General features: G+C 40.0%; 1 protein-coding gene across 18 annotated transcripts in view; it reads left to right on the top strand.

Moving 5' to 3' along the window:
• The window catches only part of Hmbox1 (homeobox containing 1), a 160,612-nt gene that overhangs the window by 14,236 nt on the left and 121,317 nt on the right, over window positions 1-25,059 (top strand). Inside the window, exons 2-3 of one of the 18 annotated variants that reach the window (XM_037208452.1) lie at window positions 8,595-8,655; window positions 10,359-10,479. The exons of 15 other annotated variants lie outside the window; for them this stretch is intronic. The gene's annotated coding sequence lies outside the window, so the exon portion shown is untranslated. Of the gene's footprint in view, window positions 1-8,594; window positions 8,656-10,358; window positions 10,480-11,951; window positions 15,728-25,059 lie in introns of those variants that run through there. 2 more of the 18 variants (XM_037208454.1, XM_037208451.1) reach the window with 2 other exon arrangements.

Here is a 25,059-nt window from a genome sequence, read left to right on the forward strand (position 1 = left end):
GGACTGCATTTTAGCAGAGTCCTGATAGAGTCAACCTGAAAACCAAGATTAGCCAGTACACTCAGCTTCCCTGGTCAGCTGTTTTAGGAGGAGTACCTAGATAACTCGGTTATTAAATGGAGGTTAGCCAGGAGCTTATGAATGAAAAATAAGGAACCAAACTTTTGTTGTAAATTGTTCTTACAGTAAGTTCACTGATAGGTTTTTTTTCCTTACCTAATGAACAAGCCCACCCCCCACCCCCCCACCCCCGCCCCAAAGGAAACAAAGCCCTCTATAAGGCATACAGCAATTTTAAATTGCAAGTGAAGTGCTTTGTCCCAGATTGATAGGATTCATGAGGGCATCAGGGAGGAAAAAGGACAGTGAAGTTGCCAGTTATCTCTTTAAAAAAGAATAATGCTCTTTGCTTTCAGTGATAGGAATATTAGGGAATCTCTGATTATTTGAGGTAGCTGGGAGCCTTGTCTGTTTTAGAGGTTATTCAATTATTTGTTTTCTGAGTTCTAGTGTTAAACCTGGAAATTGAGAGGAGAGAGACCAAATCCACGACTGTCCAATTAAAGCAAGCTGTATTTTGGGGTCCACCCGGGACTGACCAGTCCTGACTGCCGCTCTCTAAGTCCTTCTGGCTTCTTGGGGTCCCCTTTGTGGGAGAGATAAAGTGTTACAGGGGTGAGAGAGTTGGCTGTTACACATTGTTAGAAAGATACAATGAAGAGGAAGGAACAACCTGAGGATACACATTGTGTGAATGGGGTCACAAGGTCAGTGTAGGTTGGAAAACATGCTTTGCAGTTTACATCCGACCTAAGAAACAGGAACTTACTCTTAATTACAAATTGAAACCTTAACTTGCAAGAACTTAACACAAGACAAATGGGAACTTATGCTTTAACTACAAACAGAAACCTTAGCCTGCCCAGGACAAACAGGAGCTTTCTTAGCTATTTTAACTGCAAACAGAAACCTTAACTTGCAAGATATAGTGTCCTGTTTTGGTCTCACACTAGTTGCTTTTGTGAGGGTTTATTTATTTAGTTACTTCTTTTCATGGTGCTTGGGATGGAATCCTGTGCTAAGAACACACTCTTGTCTTGAAGTACATTTAACTGTGCTTCACAGGGGGCTACTAGCTGGCTTTGTAGCCTATGTGACAAGTCTATTTTAAGCCTAAGCAAACCTCTATGATTTTTTTTGTATTACCTTCATTTAGACCTTTGTATGTTGAATACCATCAGCTATTTTTCTGCCTTTTACCAAAGCATTTTTCTTTTTATCTTTTTTATTTTATTTTATTTTTTTAAGACAGTACCTGACTATATATAGTCCAGGTTGCCTTCAAACTCCCAATCCTCCCATCTAAACCGATTGTTAGAATTATAGATGTGTATTACCATTTCTGATTGTGTTTTTATATTCTCTTCCTTTTCCTCCCCCCTCCCTCCCTCTCCCTCTTCCCTTTCTTCTCCCCTCTCACCCTCCCTCCCTTCCTTCCTCCCTTTTCCTTCCCTTCATTCCTTCATGCTGGAGATTGAACCCAGAATTTGAATATATAAGCACACACTCTAACACTGAACTACAGTCTTAGTTCCCAATAAATTAAACTCAGAACCAGCAGTGGATAGCTTGTGGTCTTTTGTGTCTTTATCACTTTGACTTAGCATAAGTTGTTGAAGTTCATATTGTAGCATGTATTGCTATTGCTTTCCTTTTTATTGCTTAATAATATTGCATTGTTTTTTCAATGTGAATTCATTCAGTACCAGATGGATAATCTAGGACATTAAGAATAATGCTTATCTGAAATTTGCCACCACGGGCATAATGTTTTCATTTCTCTTGGGTGGGTACCTAAGAGTAGTAGTTTCAGTTTGAATGTTAAATGTATGTTTATCTTTTTAAGAAATTACCAAACTGTCTTATTTTATTTTTAGGTTTTTTTGAGACAGGGTCTCAATATGTAGCTCTGGCTGTCTTGGAACTCATTATGTAGACCAGGCTGTCCTTGAACACACAAGAGATCCACCTGCCTCTGCCTCCAAGTGCTGGGACTGAAGGTGTGCATCACCATGCCCAGCTTTGGCTCACTTTCTAATTTGGTGAGTTGGGCTGCAGTGTCTCTGTCTGTGCTGTCACAGTCTATCTCTGTGTTTGTGTATTGTTGCAGATTTTGCTGCATTCTTGTTAGTACTTGTCTGTTTACCATGTAGGGATGTGGTTCTTCCACACCCTTGCTGGTACTTGTAATTGTCTCCCATTTTCTTTATGGCCATTCTCATGGGAGTGATGTTAATTTCATCTTTGGATAGCTAATGATGGGCATCTTTTCAAAGATTTACACGTATTTCTGGGTGAGATCCCTGCTCAGGTAATTGTTCATCTTACAGTTTCATCACCATCCTATGATTGAATTACAAGAGTTCTTTATGTTTTTAGTGTGTTTTTGCTTGTTCTTAGAAACAGATAATTTACATGCACCTTTTTTAATCTCTGACTTATTCTCTTGCTCTCTTTTTTTCTTTCTTTAATGAAATTTTAAGGGGGACTCTTTCAACTCTCAGTAAAATTGGTGCTCATTTCAAAGATTAGAGGGGACAGTGAATTGATAGACCAATGACAAGGTACCTTACCCTGTTCAACTTTCCTTCAAAAAGTACTTACATAGATCCTATCATGGTGGCCCATATTCATGGTTCCAGTACTCAAGAGGCAGAGGCTGCAGGATTCAGAGCTAGAGCCAGCCTGATACACACACACACACACACACACACACACACACACACACACACACATCCTGGCTAGAACCAGTCTGATACACACACACACACACAAACATACAGAGCCCCTGTTTAAATAAAAGTAAAACAAAAGTCCTTGCGTAGTCCCACAGCTGCTTTCTTAATGATACTAATGATATCACAATTTCAAACCTCATGTCTCAGTAGCCACTTCAACTGTACATTATATTATCTTTTTGCCATAGTTACTTGAGTATGCATGGAACAACAGACACTGACTGTCTGAAAGTATATTTACTGGACTACAACTATTGCTCAATTTGTAGAGTTCTTGTGAAACATGCTTAAAACCCTGGGTTCTATATCCAGTGTCACATGAATCTGGCATGGTGGCACACTCCTGTCATCCCAGCTTGGAGGAGTTGGGAGGCAGGAGGATCAGAAGTTCAGGTTCATTTTAGCTATAGAGAGCATTTGAGGACAGCCTGAGATACATGAGATGCTATCACAAAGGTAAAGAGAGTAAATTTTTTGCGTGCTGCTAGGACTCTTTTAGAATTGTTAGTGAGACTACAGAACAAATCTCATACAATGGGAAGACGATGGGAGGCAGCTCCTGGCAGAGACCACAGCCAGAACCACCCCATAGGTGTGGTCTGGCTCAGACAGCATCACTGTTGTTTACAAGCAGCTGCTTGCTGGCAGCGAGGATGGTCTTCATTGTGGTCATCATACTTGGTCTTGGAGCAGCAGTTGGAAGAGGTTTCTTTCTGGCTTTTGGGACACCAGTTCTTAGAGTCTGGCCCACACATTCATCTGTACTCCATATTCAAAGGACATTGAGGTTTCGGTGTCTTACATTTTTTAAGCTTGATGTGAGGTAGATTCCATCTTACTTTAGTGCTAAAAGAAATTCAGGTATTCATCCAACTTAAATTGTAAACAAAATAAAGTTCCATGGACCTCAGTTTCACATCTCCGTTTCAGGTCCTACTGTATTCCCCTTCTCCTTCACAGACAATATTGATTATTCTCACTTGTGTTTCCTGATACAGGCTACCAGCATCTGGTGTTCATGCTTGCTTACTAATCTTGCTTACTACACACCTCATGTTGTGGTGACCCCCAACCTTAAAATTATTTTGTTGCTAGTTCATAACCATAATTTTGTACTGTTATGAATCCTAATGTAAATATATGATATGCAGGATATCTGATATTCGACCCTCCAAAGGGGTCACAACCCACAGGTTGAGAACTGCTCTTCTACAAGATGTGACACCAACAGTCAACACCTGTTTCCGCTAGCAAACTGGCGTCTTTGATTCTTAACTCCTTCACATCTTCTCAGTTTTATTTCCAGACAGCTCCTGGTTGCCACCATTTCTCTTTTCCTATTACATGTCACCCATGCCCAAGTCACTGTCAGTAATAGCCTGAAATAGTTACCCACAGAAGAGTCATGTGGATAATGTTATTCTTCAATTTTTAAACGCCCGCGCTTAGGAGGAAGCCTGAACAATCTCATGTGTCCCTTGTTCTCTCTGATCTCCGGCATTCATTGTCTCTGTTTTTCTTCTTGATTTTGATATTTTAGTTTTATTGAACTCCCAGCTTGCAAACCTCTTTCTACCTTAGTTGTCCCTCATATATGGGAAGTGAGAAATTCCACCTACTTAACTGTTTATAGAATATAGATTCTTCAAATGTTTTCAACATCTTTTCAGGGGAGGTGGGCATGTGAACGTGTCTTTTCCTGCTCCATCATGACCCACATCTGCCTAGAAGGTTGACTTAGCATCTGTGAACCAGCACCATAGTCAGCCGCAGCAGTGGGAGACACAGCATTGAACCCTCTGACATCTTAGCCCAGGTGAGGCCTCAGCAGCACTTAATAAGTGAATGTCTAGTTTCAGCATAGCGAAATGCATTTTGTATTCCTTTCTTACAGTGAGAAACTCCCTTGTTAAAGTGTACTCTACTTTATTTGAGAACAACGTGTGTAATATCTGTGTAAAACAGAAATGAAATAGTTCATAAAAACCAGCAAGTGTGTAGAGAAAGGAAAAGAGTGACAATGAAAATTGTAGTGAACATGTTTTTATTTTATTTTTTCAAAGATGGAATTAGAAATGCTGCTGGAATAGAGTATGAGTTGGGATACTTTCAGTTGGAAAGTCACAAATTCTTCGAAAAATAACTTTATAAATTTATTCATTTTAATGTATCAGAAAAATCCAGAGCAGGATAAGCTTCTGGCCAACAGCTGACCTAGCGACACTAATATCCTCTGTAATCTTATTTGTTGTTGTGTTTTGCTTCTTTTGGTATAACTTACGTTCCCAACTTCCTACAGCAGCTCTGTTGAATAGAAATAGAATGGAGGGTCTGGAGAGATGGTTCAGTGGGTAAGAGCACTGGCTGCTCTTCAGAGGATCCAGGTTCAATTCCCAGCAACCACATGGTGGCTCACACCCATTTGCAACTCCAGTTTCAGGGCATCTGTTGTCCTTTTCAGGCCTCTGAGGGTACCAGGCACACAGTGGCCCAGGCATACTTGCAGACAATCGATTACTCATGCACATAAAATGAAAATTTTGAATCATTTTTAAGGGCAATATAATAGAAGTCAACATTTTAAATTTAAACATTCTAGTGACTACATTTCAGCAAATAAAAAGAAACATTTGAAATTAGGTTTAATAATGTCTTCTATTTAACTCAGCTGTCCAGCACATTGCTATTTCAGCATGTTCTTGGTGTGAAAATGACTAGGAAAATGTTTTGTATTCCTTTCTTACATTAAGTTTTCAGATTAGTATTTTACCTTGAGAATACATTTCTTTTGTGTTGAGCACATTTCCAAAGCACAGCAGCAGGGCACTTTCAGTGGCTTCTGAGTGGAGCCATTCAGATGACTGGCACCATGGATCTGTTTGGCAGCCTTGTGGATGAAATGCACTAAATGATGCAATGCAGTCAAGATTACTCTGGGAGAATAATGCTAAAACCAAGGTTTCTTTTGGGGTTTTCTTCTAGAAGTTTTGTAATTTTGCATGTAATATTTAGGTCTGTGATGTATTTTGAGTTAGTTAAAGCTTGAAATATTCCTCAAGGTTCTACTTTTTTACATACAGATTTCTTGTGTTCTCTAGTTGGGTGTTGAAAACGCTGTCCCGTCTATCTTGATTTGCTTTGGCACCTTTGGCAGGACTGTGATGGTCTTCTTTTGTGTGGCCACACAGAGTTCAGAATCAGCTTGCTGATGTGTGTCACAAGCCCTGCAGGAATTCTGAGTGTCTCTTAGCCGTTAGCAGAGGAGCATCTTAGTAACAGTAAGTCTTCTGGCTGCTACTTAGAAGATCTTTGATCTTTTTCCCCCTTAAATTTTTAATTTGTTGCTATACAGATTCTGAATCTATGTGTTAGATTTACAATAGTATTTTATGGTTTGGTGCTCTTGTAAATGCTACTTTTTTTTTTTTTAATCTATATGGACATTTTGCCTTCATGTATGTATGTGTACCACATGCATGGTACCTGAGTTGGTCAGCTTGGATCCTTTGCAGCTGGTGGTTATGAGCCAATGTGTGGGTGCTGGAAACCGAACCTGGGTCCTCTGCATTTGCAACAAGTGCTCTTTAACCACTGAGCCATCTCTCCATCCCTGTAAATGGTACTTTTTAAGAAAAGCAAGCAAATCACTTAGATTCTAGATCATTCCTAGTATGTAGAAATGCAGTTGATTTTTTTTTTTTTTTTTTTTTTTTTTAAATCCTTGAGTCTGGCAGCTTTACTGAATTCATGTTAATGGAAAAGGCCAACTCTGTCTCTCTCTGTCTCTGTCTCTCTCTCTCTCAACTTTGAGTTTTTTCTGTGTTATAATTATATCATCTGTGGGTAAATGTTTTTATTGTTTTCCATTTATTGTATTTGCTTAGATTTTGGGTATGATGCTGCCGAACAGCTGTTAGAGCCACAGATGTTGTCCTGTTTCAGTGTTGATGAAAAGCATTCCACCTTTCATTACTAAATATGTCAACTGGAGGGGTTCTCCATGCCACTCATCAGTGGCAGGATACCTAGTCTATTTCTAGTTCACTTCAACTTTTGGACATGAGTAAGATGAGCAGTTTCACTAGGTGCTGTTTTGCAGTTATTAGTTCTTATTTAGTCTGCTATGATGGTGGTTTGCATTGGTTTATTTTTAGATGCCACTTACACTTTCCATGGTATAGTACCTGTTCACATACTGCTAAGGATCCTTTTCACCTCTGTTCATGAGGAATAATCCTATGCATTTCTCTTTGTAATTTAATTTTCTGTCTTCTTCATTAGGATAATTTTTGACCTTATTCAAACAGTTTGGGGAATGTTTTCTTCTAGTTCAGGTTCTGAACTAAATTGAGAAAAACTGGCATTGTTTTCTCTTGTAATAGTTAATCAAGTTGGCAATGAAGCCCTCCAGGCATGGAATTTTCTCTAACATACTTTGTAAGTGCAACCCTAATTTCTTAAATAGCTACTTGACTATTTAGGCTATTTTTTGTTTTTTGGTAGTTTATATATTCAAGGAGGTCTATTTATCTAAGTTTTGGTGTGTGTGTGTGTGTGTGTGTGTGTGTGTGTGTGTGTGTGTGTGATACAGATGTCCCATTTGTGGCTTTAGTACTTGGAAGTCACTTTTTCTCTGTGCTTTTTCCAGTTTCGAGTTTCTCACTGCCCACTGTACAAACTTCTCTGGAGAGTTCTGAGAACTGCACTAATCTATCTGTGACTATAGAGATAGGGATTTAGAAATCAGTTTGAAGCTGTGTGCAATCAGCACAATAATAGTAGTAGGTTCATGTTTGGGGCCTGTGAGCTCCTCAGCCATGAGTTCTTGGCCAGATTTATAGTACCAGGCACATGTTTCCTCCATGAAGCTTCGTACCCCTTGTTTTACCTGGTGCCAGGAATCTAAACACACATCCTTGTTTATGTAAGGCAAGCAGTTTAGCAAGTGAATGATCTCCCTGGCCCTCATCTAAGTTCTTCAGTTTGTGGATATAGAATTGTTTGTAATAATAGCTGGTCTTTGTAGTTTCTGTAGGTTCTTAAACAATATCTTCTTGCATTTTCAAACGTCCTTAACTGATGAGTTGTTTGTACTTCATTTGAACATATATACTTTTTGTTTCCACACCCTTGCAAGCAAATGCTTCAAATCTTTCATTGTGTCTAGTAGTTGATTCTCATTCAGAAAGAATAATTTTCTTCTACTTTAATGAATAAATAAAGGCTGCTGATATGTATGTTCTTCTGTCAAAGTTGCATGCCTGCATTTGGTGAAGACTGCTGAAATTATTATCCACTTAGAAGCCTCAGTAAATGTCTTCTCAAATGTGATTCAAGTACTGTATCATTTTTTTAAACTATTTATTGTTGGATATCATGGTTTATTATCACTCTGGAGGCTGAGGCCGGAGAGTTGTTTCAGTCCAGTCTGGACTACAAAGCGAGAACAGGTTTCAAAAGAGGGACAAGTCTTCATACTGTCAATTCTGAATTGAAAAACAGGAGAATGAATAAGAGCTAAAGGATAGTGATGGGATATTGTTGCTCAAGTTTATGGGTATCCGAGTTTTCTTTTGTTTTAACTGAAACTAACCTTGGTAGCAAACACAGTATATTCACACTCAAATCACCTGTTTATAACTGGATGTCCAAGTAACCCATGTGTGTGTGTTAAGATGGGTCTTACTATATAGCCCAAGCTGACTCCAACTCAGGATCCATGCACCTGTGCCTCCCAAGTGCTAGGATTATATGTGCCACTGTGCCCAGCTACATTTTTAACTTTCTTTTTTTCAGGAAAAAAGAAAGAAAAGAGGGAAGAACGTTCCTAAAAAGATAGGCCATACTTTGAAGTTTTGTAAGTCATGTTTGTTTCTTGTTCTATTTGCTTGTAGAATGGGAAAAAACTAAAAACAAAAAACACTTTAAATTTTTTAACAAAATGAATACTTAGGTCACTGTTTTAAAGATGTAGGCTTTGTGAATCCTTTTTAAAATATAAAGGTAATTATGAATTTTACTTGACAGGTAGCTATTTTAATTAAAATGTAACCTTAAAATGCTTAATATTGCACAAAATATGCAAAGATTTTTTTTTGACAACAGAGACCATGTATTGCACACAAAAACTAGAGTTTTGTTGGAAAGGCATAAATGAGAATTATCAACAAGTAGTTAGTGTTTATGCCATTGCTATTTCTATCAAGTAATTTTTCTTTCTCTTGTTTCTATACCATGCATTAGGAACTTCTTTTTTAAGCAAAACAATAAAGAAATGACATAAAAAATTGAAAATTAGTATTTTCATGTATATGTCATGTACCACACACCATCTTTGTGTAGCCTGTAAGTGGCATAATGATGCTGTGTTTATAACAGAGATTATTAGCTCCTTTGTTCCAGACACTAGCTGACCTTGACTCCAATGACATTTTAGGCTTTCTCTAGAGAAGGAAGCTGATTTGAGTCCATCCTATTCTTGTTCTTGAATATGAGCAAAAACATGCTAGTTGGAACTCCTTGACAGTTATCCTCTTACTCTTTCACTAGCCTAACACAAGGATAGAGCTGCTACCCCGTGATAGGACATGGCTAGATTAGGTTACGTTTAGTGAGTGTGTGCAAGCATGTGGTGCCTCACTCCTTTTGACTGCAACCCTTACTAGCTGGGGTTGGACATTCCTAACTAGTGTCCCTGTCAGCAGCTTCCTCACCCCTTAGTGATCTGTCGTAGACACTGCTGCCACACAGAGCCTGCCTTCTCCAGAGTCCTTTCTCCCGAGGTGGCTTCGGTGACCAAATAAGATCATGTGAATGTAATAATGTACAAGCACCGAACATTCCTGCTGCTGCTGTCAGCCTTCATCTTTCTTCTTCCCTGCTCCCTATGCCAGCCTTAGCTTTCAGCCAAACTTGCCAGCCTGTTCCTGAGGTATTTTGTGGTTTCTCCTTCCCTAGTACCTTTGGTACAGTACTCTTAATTCTCTGGACTGCTCTGCTCCCCTCTTCTTACCTAACTTCATGGCCTTTTTGAGTCTTCATTTATTTGAGCTGGGGGATCATTCCCTTCCATGAAGAAGTTGTGACATGTGTTATAGGTACCATTTGGTATTTAGCCTTTTCTTCCTGAAATGGTTTTTGAGATGGGTCTCACTTTCTCGCCCAGGCTTGTTTTAAATTTTTAGACTCAGTGATCCTTCTGCTCTGGTCTCCTTCGTGGCTATGACTACAAATGTATGCCACAGAGAGAGGAAGGGAGGGAGCGGGAGGGAGGGAGGGAGGGAGAGAGAGAGAGAGATGTTTGAATGCTCATGTGTGCAAAGTAAAGACTGATCACAGGATAAGTACTCTACCACTGAGCTGTGCCCAGCCCTAATTTTCATCTTTTATTTATCATGTATTTGTGTATGTTCAATAATCCTGGAGCACTTAGGATTCAGAGTGTCAACCAGAGTTGACATGAAGGGCCCTAGAACAGCAGCTTTCAATCAAGAGTCAGACCAAGAAGCCATCGTAATCTCTAGCTTTTCTGCACCCTGATGTTCTTCATTCATGCAATAGGATCTGTTACTGGAGAACTGGGAAATTGCCCAGGTACTTGGGTGAGGCAACAGAAGGTGAGAAACATCTTCTCCAGGGCACCTCCAGACAGAACAAACAGATTACCAGAGAGAGCTATTGGGTAAGTTCTAAATGAAATGCCGATAAGAAAATAAAGTCCATTTTGAGAGAATAGCAAGGAAAGCTGATGAAAACAAGAACAGAACTGGCTGCCCTGAGTCTTGGCTGATTTTAACATCTATTAAAGTGGCTATGAAAATCGCTTTCTGCCCAGGATGACATAAGCCCTGGGTGTGAGAATGCACAGCCTAAGAAGAAATCCTGCTACTTTGGTTGCTGTTGATTTGTCTCTGTAGTCAAAGGCTGCTCTGTAGGACCCAGAACTTGGAACAGGTGCTTAACACAAGAGAAAGCAAACTGTGTTTACTACTCCAAGTGGACAGTTTTAGCTTTTGTTAACTTTAGGCCAGGAAGCCAATTGTATTAATACGTAATGTCATCACTTTATCCTTCAGCTCTGCAGCTGGTTTAAAGTTCTGCCCTTGGCTCATCTTTAACCTAACAGTTATAAGCCCCAAGCTGCTCTTCTGGTTCATTTGTAACCAAGCAGTTTGGAGGGGTTGATGGCCAAAAGGTTAAGTGTTGGAAGGTGTTAAACTGCCTCTGATAATCGGCCTCATCTCCCAATTCCCGTACTTCCTGCCTACCCCACCAGAACTGCAGGCCTGCCTCTATCTCACCCACATTTACAGACATTCCTCTATGCTGATATGAATGACTACCTTAAAATACTGAAATGCTCCAATGGCTGTTTTACTAAATATGATGATGATTCTGTTGCTTAGCTAAAATGCCCTAAGACACAAGAAGCTACATTTTTTTTTTAATTTAAAAGAGTTAGTCTATTTATTTGATTTAGTACATCAAAGAACAGTGTAAGAACCATGAAAAGACAATATACAGAATGGAAGAGAAATTCATGAATTATATATCTGGCATGAGTCTGGTATCCAAAATATGTAATACAATAGAGTTACAACTCAGCAAGAGCAAGACCCCATCAATCACAAAACAAAAACAAAAACAACAAAAAGCTCAATAAAACAGAACTGATGTTTGTCCACAGGATGGCCAAAACCATATCAAAACATAGTGATTATCTTTAGCTGTGAAGTAACCATTACTTGAAAACACACTTCACATGTTCTCAGAGGCTGTTCCTGTTCTGTTGGGTTTGTTCTGTTTTATGCTAAGGATGTAAACCGAGGAAGAAGCTACATTTTTAAAATGGATTTATTTTTAAATTGTGTAAACTTGTGTGGGAATATGTCTGTCAGTAGTTATGTGTACATGAATGCAGGTACCCATAGAAGCTAGGGGGTCAGAGCTTCTTGAGCTGGAGTTAAGGTCATACCTGATAGGTGCTGGAATCGAACTCAAGTTCTCTATAAGAGTAGTACTGGCTCTCAACTGCTGAGCCAACCCTTCAGCCCAAGAGCTACAAATATGATAGCAGTAATAAGTATAATAAGGTTATTTAGTAGTAATAAGTATATACTTATATAAGTAAGTATATAAGTAGTAATAAGTATTATAAGGTTATTTTGTAGATCATTTCAAATGGGTACCACTTAGCTTAGCACCTGACTAATAAGAAAGAACCAGGTGTGCACAGTGTGTCAAAAGCAGCAGTGACCTTGACAAACAAGCTGCCTGAGTCTAGGGCACGATGAGTGAAGAATAGAAGCCAAATCTTGTAAGGCAGTGTGTATACACTACATAAGGGATTACATTTTATTTTATGTATAGTGGAACCCACTATGGGACTTTAAGAGGGGCATGACATTATTTGAGTTATAGATGAAAATAGTGGCTGCCCTTGAGATCTGCTGTTAAGCTCTGTTTCCTAAGTCCTTTACTTTCCTCCTCACTGCACTGCCCAGGAGCTCTAGCAAACACAAGAAAGCTTTCAGTCTTCCATTGTAATTGTGATTAGATTTTAAGGTACTGGTAAATACTTCATTATCTTGATGAAAATTTTTCATGCATATTTTGCTGAGTTTTGTCATTGTTTTTAAATCATGAGTTGACATTTTTGGTGTTTATTAAAATGGTCATAGTTAGCTTGTTAATATGGTAAACCACATTGAGGGGTTTGCAGTGTTAAACCATCATTATATTAGCCAGGATTGCAGGAACCTTTTGTATTACTGGGCTCAGCATGTCAGTTTATCATTTCCTAATATTTTATTAAGGCTCTGTACATATTCCCAAGGGACACTAGCACATGGATTGTTTTGCCCTTAATGTATTTGACTTGGTGTTACAGTGATACCAGCCCTGTCTGTTGAGTTGAAAAAAGCTTGCTTGCCTTCTGTTTTTTGAAATAGCTTATATGAATTGACATTATTTCTAACTTAAATGCTTGGGAGAATTCACTGTGAAGCCAAAAAGCTGGACAATAAAAAAAATTGATAAGTTTTATTTAATCAAAGCCTCTTCTTCTAAAAGCATGATTGAATAGCAACAAGGTCGTATTACAAATGGATGTGTGTTGAGATAGGTGTGATTTCTAGCCTTCTTTCGTGATGTGTTCTCCAGTGGAGTATAGAAAGGCCAGTGCTGAGCTTAACTCAAGAGCCTCTTGTGTGCAGTTCTATAACTCTGACACTTGTGAAAGATACTGTTAAATTACTCAAGTTTTCTTTTTCTCTTCAAGCCTCAATTCTCCTCTGTTGTGAGATGAAAATACTAACATTGCACAGTAGGATCTCCATGACAGTCAAATGAAGAAACAGACACTAATAGTACAAAGTGTTATTGTCGTTAGAGTATTCTCATTAGTTACTGTCATTTATACATGGTTGATCCTTAAAAGTTTCCCCTTTTCAGAAAACAAACTAATTACTGTCTTAAGAAAAGTCTAAAATATTTTTTACTCTTTCAATAGAAGTATAAATTCCAATTTAACCTTCTGATTCTTGATAACTGTGGAAATCAAAAGTGGATGTAGCCAAATTATTTTCATGCTCTCTCTAAGGAAAATGCATTCATACTATTGTCCCATGCACTCTGTAGTTTGTGCCAAGCTAGTCCCTGTTACCAGTGTTAGTTTTCTGAGCAATTGAAATGCAGACACAGTAAGTGGTAATCACTGTTACTGTATGTGTTAATATTATGACATTTTAAGGATATGCTATATGCTATGTAATTGAACCAGAACAACAAACTAACCAATCATTAGTACACTTTTTACCTGAAAATTTCCTCTTCTTAAGTTTTAATAAGATTTTACCCACCTACAAAGCATAACTATTCACTGTGCGAAATGAAAGGTAGTTATGTGGTTCTCAAGAATTATTAGGCACTTTGAGCTACAAAGAGAATAATTTCATGTCAAATAAGAAAACCCTGTGGCTTCACAAACCCACTTGTCTTTAGCACAGAGAAAAATGATTATTTTCAGTATCTGAGAGTTAGATAGCAGAGACTCAGCCATGCATCACAAGTTTAAATTTTATACAGTGTAGATTTCTTTCAATTTATGTGTTTACCTGCATCCATGTATGTGCATATGCATGTTTGATGCCTTTGATGGTCAGAAGAGGGAGTTATATCCCCTGGAACTGGAGCCACAGTAAATAGTGTGAGCTGCTGGGAACTCAGCCTGGGTTCTCTGCAATAGCAGCAAGTACTCTTAACTGCTGAGCTGTCTCTCCGGCTCAAGAATCTTTTCTATAAAGATGTGCATCAGTGAATCACAATGTTATAAACAACAGCTCTGGAGATGCAACTCTATATTAATATAAAACTGTGACTTAACAGAAGTGAAAACAGCACAACTCACTTATTACACCTTTTTTTCTCTCTCCTGTCTCAGTAGCTGTGTAGTGTAATTTTATGTTTGATTACCTCTACATTTTTCAAACACCTTCATGTTTTCATTTGATGTTCAAATGCCCTACAATGTAGGTAATGTGGTTTTTACAACTACTTAAACATAGGAAAATTAAAAGCAAAATAACAAGGTCAAGATAGACTCCAATGATCCGGAACTCCTGGTTCAACACTTGTTGAAATGATATTTACAGATCATTATTCATCTACTTACTCACTATTTATTATGTAACAGCCATGTTCCAGGAACTATCTTGGCCAAGAAAAACAGAGACATGCATGTTTTCTACCTTCCCGAAGCTTCCAGTGTAGTGAGGCTCATTATTTAAATACCAATACAAACCCGAAGCTGTACTCTGGTGAATACTGTATGAGAAATTAGAATGTGGAGAGCTGACCGAGTCAGATTAAGAGGAAAGGGATCCTTTGGGAAATGATAAAGTCCAGGTCTGAGGGCTAGGCATCACAGAAAGGACGGCCTGGCAAGGCTAGACAAGTGGGGCATTTTGGGCAAAAGAGCCACCACTGCAGGAGGGGACATGCAAACTGCAGGAGACTTGGAGAAGAGCAGGAGTTGACACAGAAATCACAGTTTACTGGATTCTGACCACCCAAAGCCGAGGAAAGGCTGTTTGTTTTAATAAGTTCCTGGGGTTACATAGACATGCTCAAATCTGAGTGACTCCTGCTTTATTTTACCAATTGCCTCCTAGTTCACCTCGACGGTTCACAAAACTAAGGGAACTGCTAACTCCATTCACAAATCATCAGATTAACTCATTCAGGGAGGTCTATCCCTTTTAGGGAATAATGGAAGAATTCAAGCTGGTGACCTTTGGCCTGGGTGTTATTATAATGTATTGAATTAACAAAGAAGCTACTCAATAAAGAAATGAAGAGAGAATGAAATGATGCCCCTTGCTGCTTCAGGAGTATAAATACTTTCTTTTACTGTAGCCCTTCTAGATGACATTTGTTTCTAGAATATCATTCCCACACTGTCTTAATGTACAGAAGTCTGGTAGCTTATAAAGCTTTCTTTAGATCTGTGCTTGTCCTATTAGAAAATGTAGACATCATTTTCTCTGAGGCACGTTGATTTGTACATAGTCACATTTCAATACTGCTCTTCATTTCCCAACCATTGCAATGAAGAATCAATATCAAAGTCTGTTGTCTGGAATAGGGGAAACTGATAGGATTCTAGTGACATAAGAACTTTACTAATAATTTGAGACAAAAGACAGCTACCTTGGCTTTAATGAAATGAAGGTAAATAGGCAGTTAGAGGTATTCTCAGTGAAAATAGAAGTCGGCATGTGGAGAAGTAGAGGTGGGTAAAATGTCTCTGGTGACACATTGTTTTGCTTTTAATTTTCCTATGTATAAATATCCGTAAAACTTGCCTTGCCTGCATGTGGGACATTTGAACACAGAATGAAAAAGCTGAAGGAACTCTGAAAGATGCAGAAGTAAGTATCAAACAAAATGACACTCCATAGCTACTGAGACAGGTGGAAGAACAAACGGGGTATAATAAATGAGCGTTCTGTTTTCACTCTGTTAACCATGGGTTTATGTCAACATGGAGTTTCATCTCCACAGCCTCTGAAGTGACTCCCTTCTAATCTTAGGAACCCCCTCTTCCTGCCATTATGTGAGACAGCATTGTTCATCTTCACATAGGAATCCAAATTACCTAGGGATGGCCTTAGCAAGTGTTAAGATGGTTTTAGTGCAAACTCCACCTCTTGAACATTGCTCATCTGTGTGTTTAAAACTATTATTTTTGTGCTGTAGGGCATAAATGGATTGTATATATTACTTTATCTCTGGATAAAATTGAAAAATGAAAACTAAGTTGAATTAAGATAAATACTTGGTTATATTTTTAGAGCAGGGCAAGATGTCTTTAACTTTGAAAAAAGAAAGCAACTCTGTATTTTGTTATTCTGTAATTTTCTGCTAATGTGGTATTAGGATATGCTTATGTACCCATTTGTGTCCCCAACTCTCTCATTCTTCTGGTTTTCCTTTTTAACGTGAACAATCTAGGAGGCAGGGGTAAACACTGGCACCCAATCCAGAATTTACATCATCACTTCAGTGATTAGCAAAGCAGCATTGTAGCACAACTGAAAGACTGCACTTTGCAGAGCAGGTTTGGACCCCAGGAGAACTTGAGCGACCTCTTTGCTTGTCCTCAGCAGTTCCCTGACTTCCTGTGTGGTGAGCAGTAGGCCACGTTTTAAGATACCCTGAATTCCTTTTGGCTTTCTTACAGGAGCGTGGCTTTCTGTTTCTTTATTCCTCACATCACATATTGAGAGATTTGCCGTGAAAGTGTATCTAGGCTTCATGACCCGGAGAGAGGTGGAATGTAACAGCTTCCTCTTGCTTGTACAAAAACCAAGCTTTTGGAGCCTGATAAGGATTTGGGGGACCCCCCTGAGTGGAATATCACACGAATTTGAGTACAGAAGTGAAGAGTTTGTTGTGGGGTTTTTTGTTTTGTTTTGTTTTGTTTTTGAGACAGGGTTTCTCTGTGTAGCCCTGGCTGTCTTGGAACTCACTCTGTAGACCAGGCTGTCTTCAAACTCCAGAGATCTGCCTGGCTCTGCCTCCCAAGTGCTGGGATTAAAGGCGTGCGCCACCACACACCATGAAGTGAATTTTTTTCTCAATGGCTTCTTCAGGCTGCTCCTGTGTGGTACCTCATCAGGTCACTGCACTTGCGTCCCCTGTGAGGGACACCCCTGCCATGCCAGAGCTTATGTACCCGTTCAGCCTGCAGCGTCAGAAGCCCTGGCTGGAGGTAGAGAGCCCCTCCTCCTGCTCAGTTGCAGTCTGCCCATGTCTGAAAAGGTCCTTTATCTTTGGATCTGCCCTTTTACTTCTTCAGAGCCAACAGCCAGTTCAAAGAACCAGATGGCAAAGGATGCCGTTTCTTTCATTGTCTTGTTTCCTGCTCCTCACTCCACCCCAGGTTCCTGTTTAATCGGCACTGTGAACTCCAAGGCAAAATGCCCTAGATATGGAGGGGTGTTACTGTCTCCCTCCTTCTGAATTTTGTTTTCCTGGAAGTACTGAGGCTTGAACCTAGGACCCAGTGAATGCTAGGCAAGCACTTTATCTCTTGAGTTATATCTACTGCCTCCTGTGGGAAATTCTTACTTATGCTTGGAATGAGATTAGAATTACTGGTTTCTTCTACATCCTTCTAGCATTATTTGATGCGTGTATAGAAACAAGGCCATATATGGACCGTTTTTCTTATCGTTTTCCCTCCACGACTGACAGAAATACTTGGTCCTTTCTTGTTCTTTTCAGTTGAAATCTACTTCATGATGGCATGTAAGGAATTTAATTTTTATGGCTGTGTTGTGTGGTTATCCCTTAACTTAGTCCTCCAGTCCTGTGGTGCCGATGTAGATGATTTCTGATCTTTGGTTCTTATGAACAGTGCTGCAAGGACTAACCTTACTGCAGTCACCTGGCCCTGTGTGACTGTGTGTTCGCGGATCAGTCTCCAGAACTGGGATTGCTAGGGAAGGTGATGGGCGTTAGCATTTGGCCCCAGCACCTTCTCTCGTAACGACTCTGAGGGGTTGTTTGTTGGTGCCGTTGTGTGTTCCTAGCCCCTGGTGTGTGCTCTGGCTGTTTGGTGGACTAGCTTTGTCACCACTGGATTTTGTCTGAGGACCGTTCCAGCAGTGCCTAGGCAACAGAAAGTAAACCAGGGATAAGAGGGAAAAAGTAGATGGCTTTCCCTCACGGTGTGGGGAAGATAAATATCTCTTCTGTCCTCTTCAAACCTTAGAACTAAACTAACATATTATTTAGAGAAAAGCACACAAATTTTATTTTGTAATTTTTTTCATGGGAGCCCGCCCAAGGAGAGCCCCCAGAAGCAGTTAGGACCAAAAGCTGGCTTAAACAAATAAAATGCTTTCAGTCAGGGCAGTTAATCTTGGAAGAGTGACTAAGCAGATAAGGTTAGTTGAAGAGGGTTTGTTTGTGTAGATTTCTTCCATCCTGGACGCCTGATAAGAATGTCTTCCTTCCTCCGGTACAGGGAGGGCTACCTTTCTCATGGGAGTTCTATCCCCTGTTCTCATGAAAGTATCCTTCTCGAAATGCTGCCTTCAGAGTGCTTTTAACTAAAATAACTCACATGAAAAATCAGTGTGTTTTGGCATGCTGTAAACCATGGCAGCGTTTTTCTTAGGGACAGGACAATGTAAAGCATTCATTTTCTTTCATGAGAAATCACAGTGTTAAGCTCAGTGATCAACAGTGGCAGATACGTGGTGTCTGGAGACTTTGAGGGATGCTGTTACCTGCCTGTGGTGACTGCCCTGTGCGCAGAGATTACATGAGGAATTAACAAAGTGTGGTGACAGCTGCAGAGGATCTTGTCTCTGTTAAAAACAAAAGCACTGATACAGATGTAGTCTCAAAATTGTAGATCCTGTGTAGGGTAAACAGTGTGCATTCACAGGATTGACTCAACTACCCTCAAAGAACAAAATTGTTGAGAATTTAAGAGCCTAGGGAGATGGTTCAATTGGTAAAGTTATTGCCACCCAAGCCTGAGGATCTGAGTTAGATTCCCATCGGGCACATGAAAAGTCAGGAATGGTGGTACACACCTAACTCCAGCCATGGCAAGGTGGAGACAGACTAGCCCTAGGGTGAGATTCAGTGAGAGACTGCCTCAAAAATGATAAGGCCGAGGGTGATTGAGAAAGACACCCAAAGCCAATGTTTGGCCTCTACTGGCATCTGTACTCAAATGTGCACATTCAAAAATACTTGCCACAAGTTAGTTTGAAGGAAGCTAGCCTATGTGGGAGCAGAACTTCTTTGGCCCCATCTTGGTCCTTAGATTTGTGTTTTGTGGAAGTTGTAATTATATACAAGAAAAAATATAAGACAAAATTGAGAGAGCAATTAGCTGCATTAATTAATAGAAGAGAAAAGGTCTTAAATGGAACACTAACATTGGAACAACCTGCAGTGGAAGGTAATTGGCAACACTTTGCTTAGCACGTGAGTGGTTTGTGCAGTTCACCATATAGAGAGTAAGCTTTCCTAGCTGTGAATTTCAGTTTAGAATAATGACCTGCCATCATTCCCTTAGAAGCAGTATTTGCGAGTCTACCACCAGTTCATATGAGTGTAAACAGAAGGTTAAGAATGCAGCATTCTCTTAGGCCTTCATAGAGGGTATTCTATTCCACTTTTTTCAAATAAATTTACTAAGATATAAATTCATCTACTTAAGGTAAATTCACTTGTGTTTAACATCATCATCCAAAACCCACAGAAGATACTCTTTTAAATATATATGTTTAGACTCATTCTGTAGCTCTAGGTAGCCTGGAATTCACAGTATCCTTCTACCTCAGCTTCCTGAGTTATGAGGTACTATTGTGAGTCACATGTCTGCCTCATGGGAGATACTTTGTTCTTCTCTTGTTTTAAAATCATCTTCTGTGATGATTATTTATCTGTTCACTCTCTTATCTCTGCCTTTTCCTCCTTACAAGTTCCTGTCCCACATTCATGTCCTTTTGTTTTGTGAGCACTGACTTTAACCAGGATGTCTGTGTGTCCAAAGGGTAGAACTGTCCAGTGGAGCCTGGTGGGCTCACCTTTGGGTCCACAACTGAAAATAGTGACTGTTCCTCCCTCAGAATCCATCAGTATACAGTAGTTTAGCAGGGATGAGTAGGCCCCACGAGCTCCTTCCTGATCCATAATTGGCTGTTGACAGGTCCAGTGCTGCGAAGGCCTAGTAGATATTCTTAAACATTGTATAGAATAGTTATTTCCACATTTTTATTTATAGATGGACACAAATAAGTAATAAAGACCAGGGGTACATATTTAGCATATTTATTATGCTGGTTAGAAATAAAGTAAAAGAATTTAATGTTGATTTGAATCTGAAAATTGTTTCAAAGATTTAAGAATTCTTGTGGGGCTAGAGAGATGGCTCAGTGGTTAGAAGCACTTAGCTGCTCAGTCAAGAGGACTAGAGTTTGGCTCTTGGCACCCACAGTAGGTGGCTTACAACCTCCTTTAACTCTAGGTCCAGGGAATCTGAAGGCCTCTTCTGGCCTTTTCATGTACAAACACACAGACATACCCATACACATAAATAAAAACAATAAAAATAAATTGCTAAAGAACTCTGTCTACCTATAATTCATAGCACAAAGATTTTTTGAGAGCTGGTGTTATATCTAGTTGCATACAATAAAAGACTATATGTGTATGGTGTTAGCTTATAGTTATAAAATTCAAGGATCCTTGAGTTTATCAGTAGGTAACTGAAGGAAATAATTTAGAGTAAGAGGTCTGGAATCCATGAAAACTATAGCGGATAAAGACAAGCTAAATTCTTACCATTCCGAAGTAGGATATATGCTCCTTCTGGGACTGGAAGGTCATGGAGGAACATAAAGGTAGAGATACTTAGCTCTGAACTCTGTTTTTAAAAATGGGTATTTAGAAAAGCTGAGTGCCCCCTGTGGTGGCCCAATGAGAATGGCCTGTAAGACTCAAATATTTGAATGCTTGGTCTCCAGTTAGTAGAACTGTTTGGGAAAGACTAGGAGGCTTGGCTCTGTTGGAGGACTTGTGTCACTTTGAGGTTTCAAAAGCTCGTGGGAGTCCCAGTTAGGCTCTCTCTCTGCCTGGCCATTGTTGTCTCCACATGAAAGCTCTCAGCTACTACTCCAGTGCCATGCCTGTCTGTCTGCTGCCCTGCTCCTGCCATGATGGTCATGGACTCTACTGCCCTCTGAATGATGAGCCCCAAATTAAATGCTTTCTTTTATAAGTTGCCTTGGCCATGGAGTCCCTTCACATCAATAGAAAAGTAACTAAGACTCTCCCCATCTCAGCTATATAAACTTGGAAGCTGTACACTACTCTGTAAGAGGTAGTGCTGGCACTCTGTGTAGTGCTTGCCTATGAATGAGATAAAGCTTAGGGCAGCTCTCTGGAACACTCCAAATTTTGACTTGTAGTTATTGTGATCTCTTTATTTCAAGTTATCTTTTTGCAAAGCTTTTCCCTTCCCTATCCTTTTTCCTGTTTTTAAATGGGGATTTGTTTGGCTTTTTTTTTTTTTTTTTTTTTTTAGGAGACAGGGTTTCTCTGTGTAGCTTTGCGCCTTTCCTGAAACTCACTTGGTAGCCCGGCTGGCCTCGAGCTCACAGAGATCCGCCTGGCTCTGCCTCCGAGTGCTGGGATTAAAGGCGTGTGCCACCACCGCCCTGCCTAAATGGGGATTTGTATAGCCTAGGCTGGTCCTAAATTCATGATCCTCTTGCCTTCTGAATCCTGTAATTACAGGTGTGTGCTATCCCACCTGGCCAGCTGATCCTTTCCCTTGCAGTTTGTGGAGAGCTGAATTCTCTGGTTGTCTGCCTTTAGTCCTCACCTAGTAAACTGACAGCAGTGCTTTAAAGCTTGCCCAAGGGTAGGTAGCCGATGATGTCTCTGAAGTGCTGGGTATATACGAAAGAAAGTTCTCTGCTAACCTGTTGGTATTAGAAGTTCTGCCCTTAGCAATCCATACTAGGTTTCCTGCTGAGTTACCTCTTCAGGTGATTAGCTCAGGAAGTACTTTGTACTTCTAAATAGAAACTCTAGGCTCCCTTTGATCTTACATGGTTAGGAGGGCTTCCTGCTTAGTCTGTGTCCTAATACTTACCCGTTGCTCACATGCATCCTTGTTCTTGTCATTCCTGAACCTGATAGGCTCTTTCTGGACTCAAGATCTTGAAATGTCCTCTCCCCCTTATCTGTATGGTTGCTCCCTGCCTCAAGTCTTCATTCTGGTTTAATTTCCTCAGTGAGCCTTTCTGAGCATGCTGTTTAAAACTGGGAACTGAGTCCTGTAACCCTCAAGCCCTCTCCTCTTTCCCAGCTTTCTTTTTCTCTTTTGTGTTTACTGTGATGTAGAGTTTATATTGACCCCTTTCTGTCTTTCACTAATATAAGCTCTATGTGAGCAGAGCTTGTATTTTTTCATGACTGTGCTTCCCACGGCTTTGCTTGTTTTTAGGTGCTCACTAAGTGTTTGTTGAATTCGTGAATGACAGATGGACACAAGGCTTGCAGGACTTGAGCATAAAAGATACACTTTTAGGTAAAAAGGATGCCAAATGTTAGCCTGTTGTACAGTTTTTCTTAGCATAGTATTTCAGAAAATATATTAGCAATTAACAGAATTTATTGCTAAATGGAAGCAAGAGAAGGCTTCATTCTGCACATTTATAATATTCTAAACTCAGTAAAATCTACAACTGATGTTGTTTAAAGTCCTTATGTTTCCAGATATCTGTATTTTTTTTTCTTTTATCTGTTGTGTAGATCATTGTAAACACTAACCTAGGAACTAGGTTTCTGGCTCCTAGTGTTAATGACCAGACCAGTTTTATCCACCACTCAGTATACATGTCACTGAACCAAGTTTTGAAAAAAAAAAAAAAAAAAAAAAATTCCTCTGTGGGCCAGGAGCTCAGTGAGTAAAGTTGCCTATTACCAAGTGCTATGGGATGGTCTGTATGTCAAATTACTCTGATTGGTCAATAAATAAAATACTGATTGGCCAGTGGCTAGGCAGGAAGTATAGGCGGGGCTAACAGAGAGGAGAAAAGAAAGAACAGGAAGGCAGAAGGGGTCACTGCCAGCCACTGCCATGACAAACAGCATGTGAAGATGCCGGTAAGCCATGAACCATGTGGCGAGGTATAGATTTATGGAAATGGATTAATTTAAGCTATAAGACCAGTTAGCAAGAAGCCTGCCATGGCCATACAGTTTGTAAGCAATATAAGTCTCTGTGTTTACTTGGTTGGGTCTGAACGGCTGTGGGACTGGCGGGTGACAGAGATTTGTCCTGACTGTGGGCAAGGCAGGAAAACTCTAGCTACAACCAAGCTTTGTGACCTGAGTGTAATCCTCAAGACCCATATGGTGGAAGGCTAGAACTGACTCCCACAAGTTGTCCTCTGACCTTCACATATGCATGTATGTGTGTTCCCTCCATTGTAAACAAATAAGAACAAATAAATAAATGTGTAACCAAGACTTTTTAAACTTTCTTCCTTCACTAGATAGCCAGGCATGGAGATGGGAAACCTAAGTCTCAAATCTGCCTCCCTAGAGGTGGGGTTTAGGGCTAATTGTCCATAAAGAACAGGAGAGTTAGGATGTGGAGAAATGATGGGAGGTAAAATAGTCACCATTCTCTTTAGGGGATGTATAGCGTTTTATGCCTCCTGAAATCAGAAGGTCATGCTCCACACGCATGCATGCATGCATGCATACATACAGACAGACATGTGCACACTTACACAGGCTCAATTGAAGCATCATTGATTTTTAGCAGAAATGGCCTTTAAGTCTGTGAAAAGTAATGTAGGCAATTGTTATAACTTTCATGTTAGGTATGATCTACAGTGAAGCTAATGGGAACCACACAATATACAACTCAGCAGCATTCCTTCCAGAATTAGTGATTTCAAGTCCCCTATAGGGGCGGGGTCTGTCTGTGTAGCCCAGGCTGGGCTCGAACTTGCTATCCTCTTATGTCAGCCTTCTGAGTGCTAGGGTTACAAGCATAAGCCATCACACCCAGTAACCCAGAATTATTGAGGGCTTGTTTTATTTCTAGTTTGTGGGTGGAGGATATGAGGGTTGAGTGCAGGCATGCATGTGCTACACTTCATGTGTGGAGGTCAGAGACAACTTTTCCAGAGTCAGTTCTCAGGTCTTTGGGCTATACAACCTGCTCTTTACCTGCTGAGCCATCTCACTGGTCTAGACTTAGTGAATTTTAAAGCTAACTAAAAGCAAGCAATGAGGTGGAAATGGGTGCTGAGAGAAGTAAAAAAAAAAAAAAAAATCAAAGGGTTGTTTGGATAAATGAATATAGGTCAGTGATGTTTGCTGGTGATGACCAAATTTAGGATTTTGTCCTCCTTTGAGTCTTGGAGACTGGAGTTTTAACTCTCGATGGTAACATTCTTGAGAATGCACCTGGATTCTACTGAGGTGCTTCAGACCTGCAGAAGATAGGTATTTATGATTGCAGGGCCTTGTTTCTGTCAACACCCGATGGATGCTGGGCTCATCCAGGAAGGAGTAAGGGCTCTGTGTACTGTATCAGAATTTTTTTGTTTTCATTTATAAGCTGAGGTGGTTGGAAAATACGGTCTGCTCATTAGCATCAGTTAACCTAAGATGTTGTGATTTGCCCCATTATAACTTAATGAGTCCACTTCTTTTAATTTTGCAATTATTTCTGTGAGTAAGCATTGGGAAACTGCTGGGTTGAGGGAAATGCAAAATGAAGAGGACATTTGGATCTTCCAGTTGTCCAGGGTGACAAGTTGTGCTCTGGTAATTTTTGTCACTTTATTCTGCCTGTGAAAGTGAGCAGTAGAGGCTTCGAATGAGTGAAGGAGCAATAGATAGCGATTGACTCCCTGAATAAACTATTATATTGCACTATCAGAATATTCCAGATGTATACCAAACAGGACTAGAGTCTGTTTTAGATCAGAGGAGAGTCTTTTAAAAGACGGGCGACTGTAAAGTTACTGATCACAATGGCAGGGGTGCTGCTCTCATGGTTTTCAGTTTGCCTACGGTAGGGAACTCCAGGGACTGTTATGGGTTAAACAGGGTGAAGCTGTTTTGTTTCTAAATTCTAGGTTAGTGTTCTAGCTACCTCAGGGGCCTCTGGTATTAACACAGTTTGGTTCTAAATGTAGTGCAG

Source organism: Peromyscus leucopus, chromosome 9, assembly GCF_004664715.2.
Source record: "Peromyscus leucopus breed LL Stock chromosome 9, UCI_PerLeu_2.1, whole genome shotgun sequence".
NCBI lineage: Eukaryota > Metazoa > Chordata > Mammalia > Rodentia > Cricetidae > Peromyscus > Peromyscus leucopus.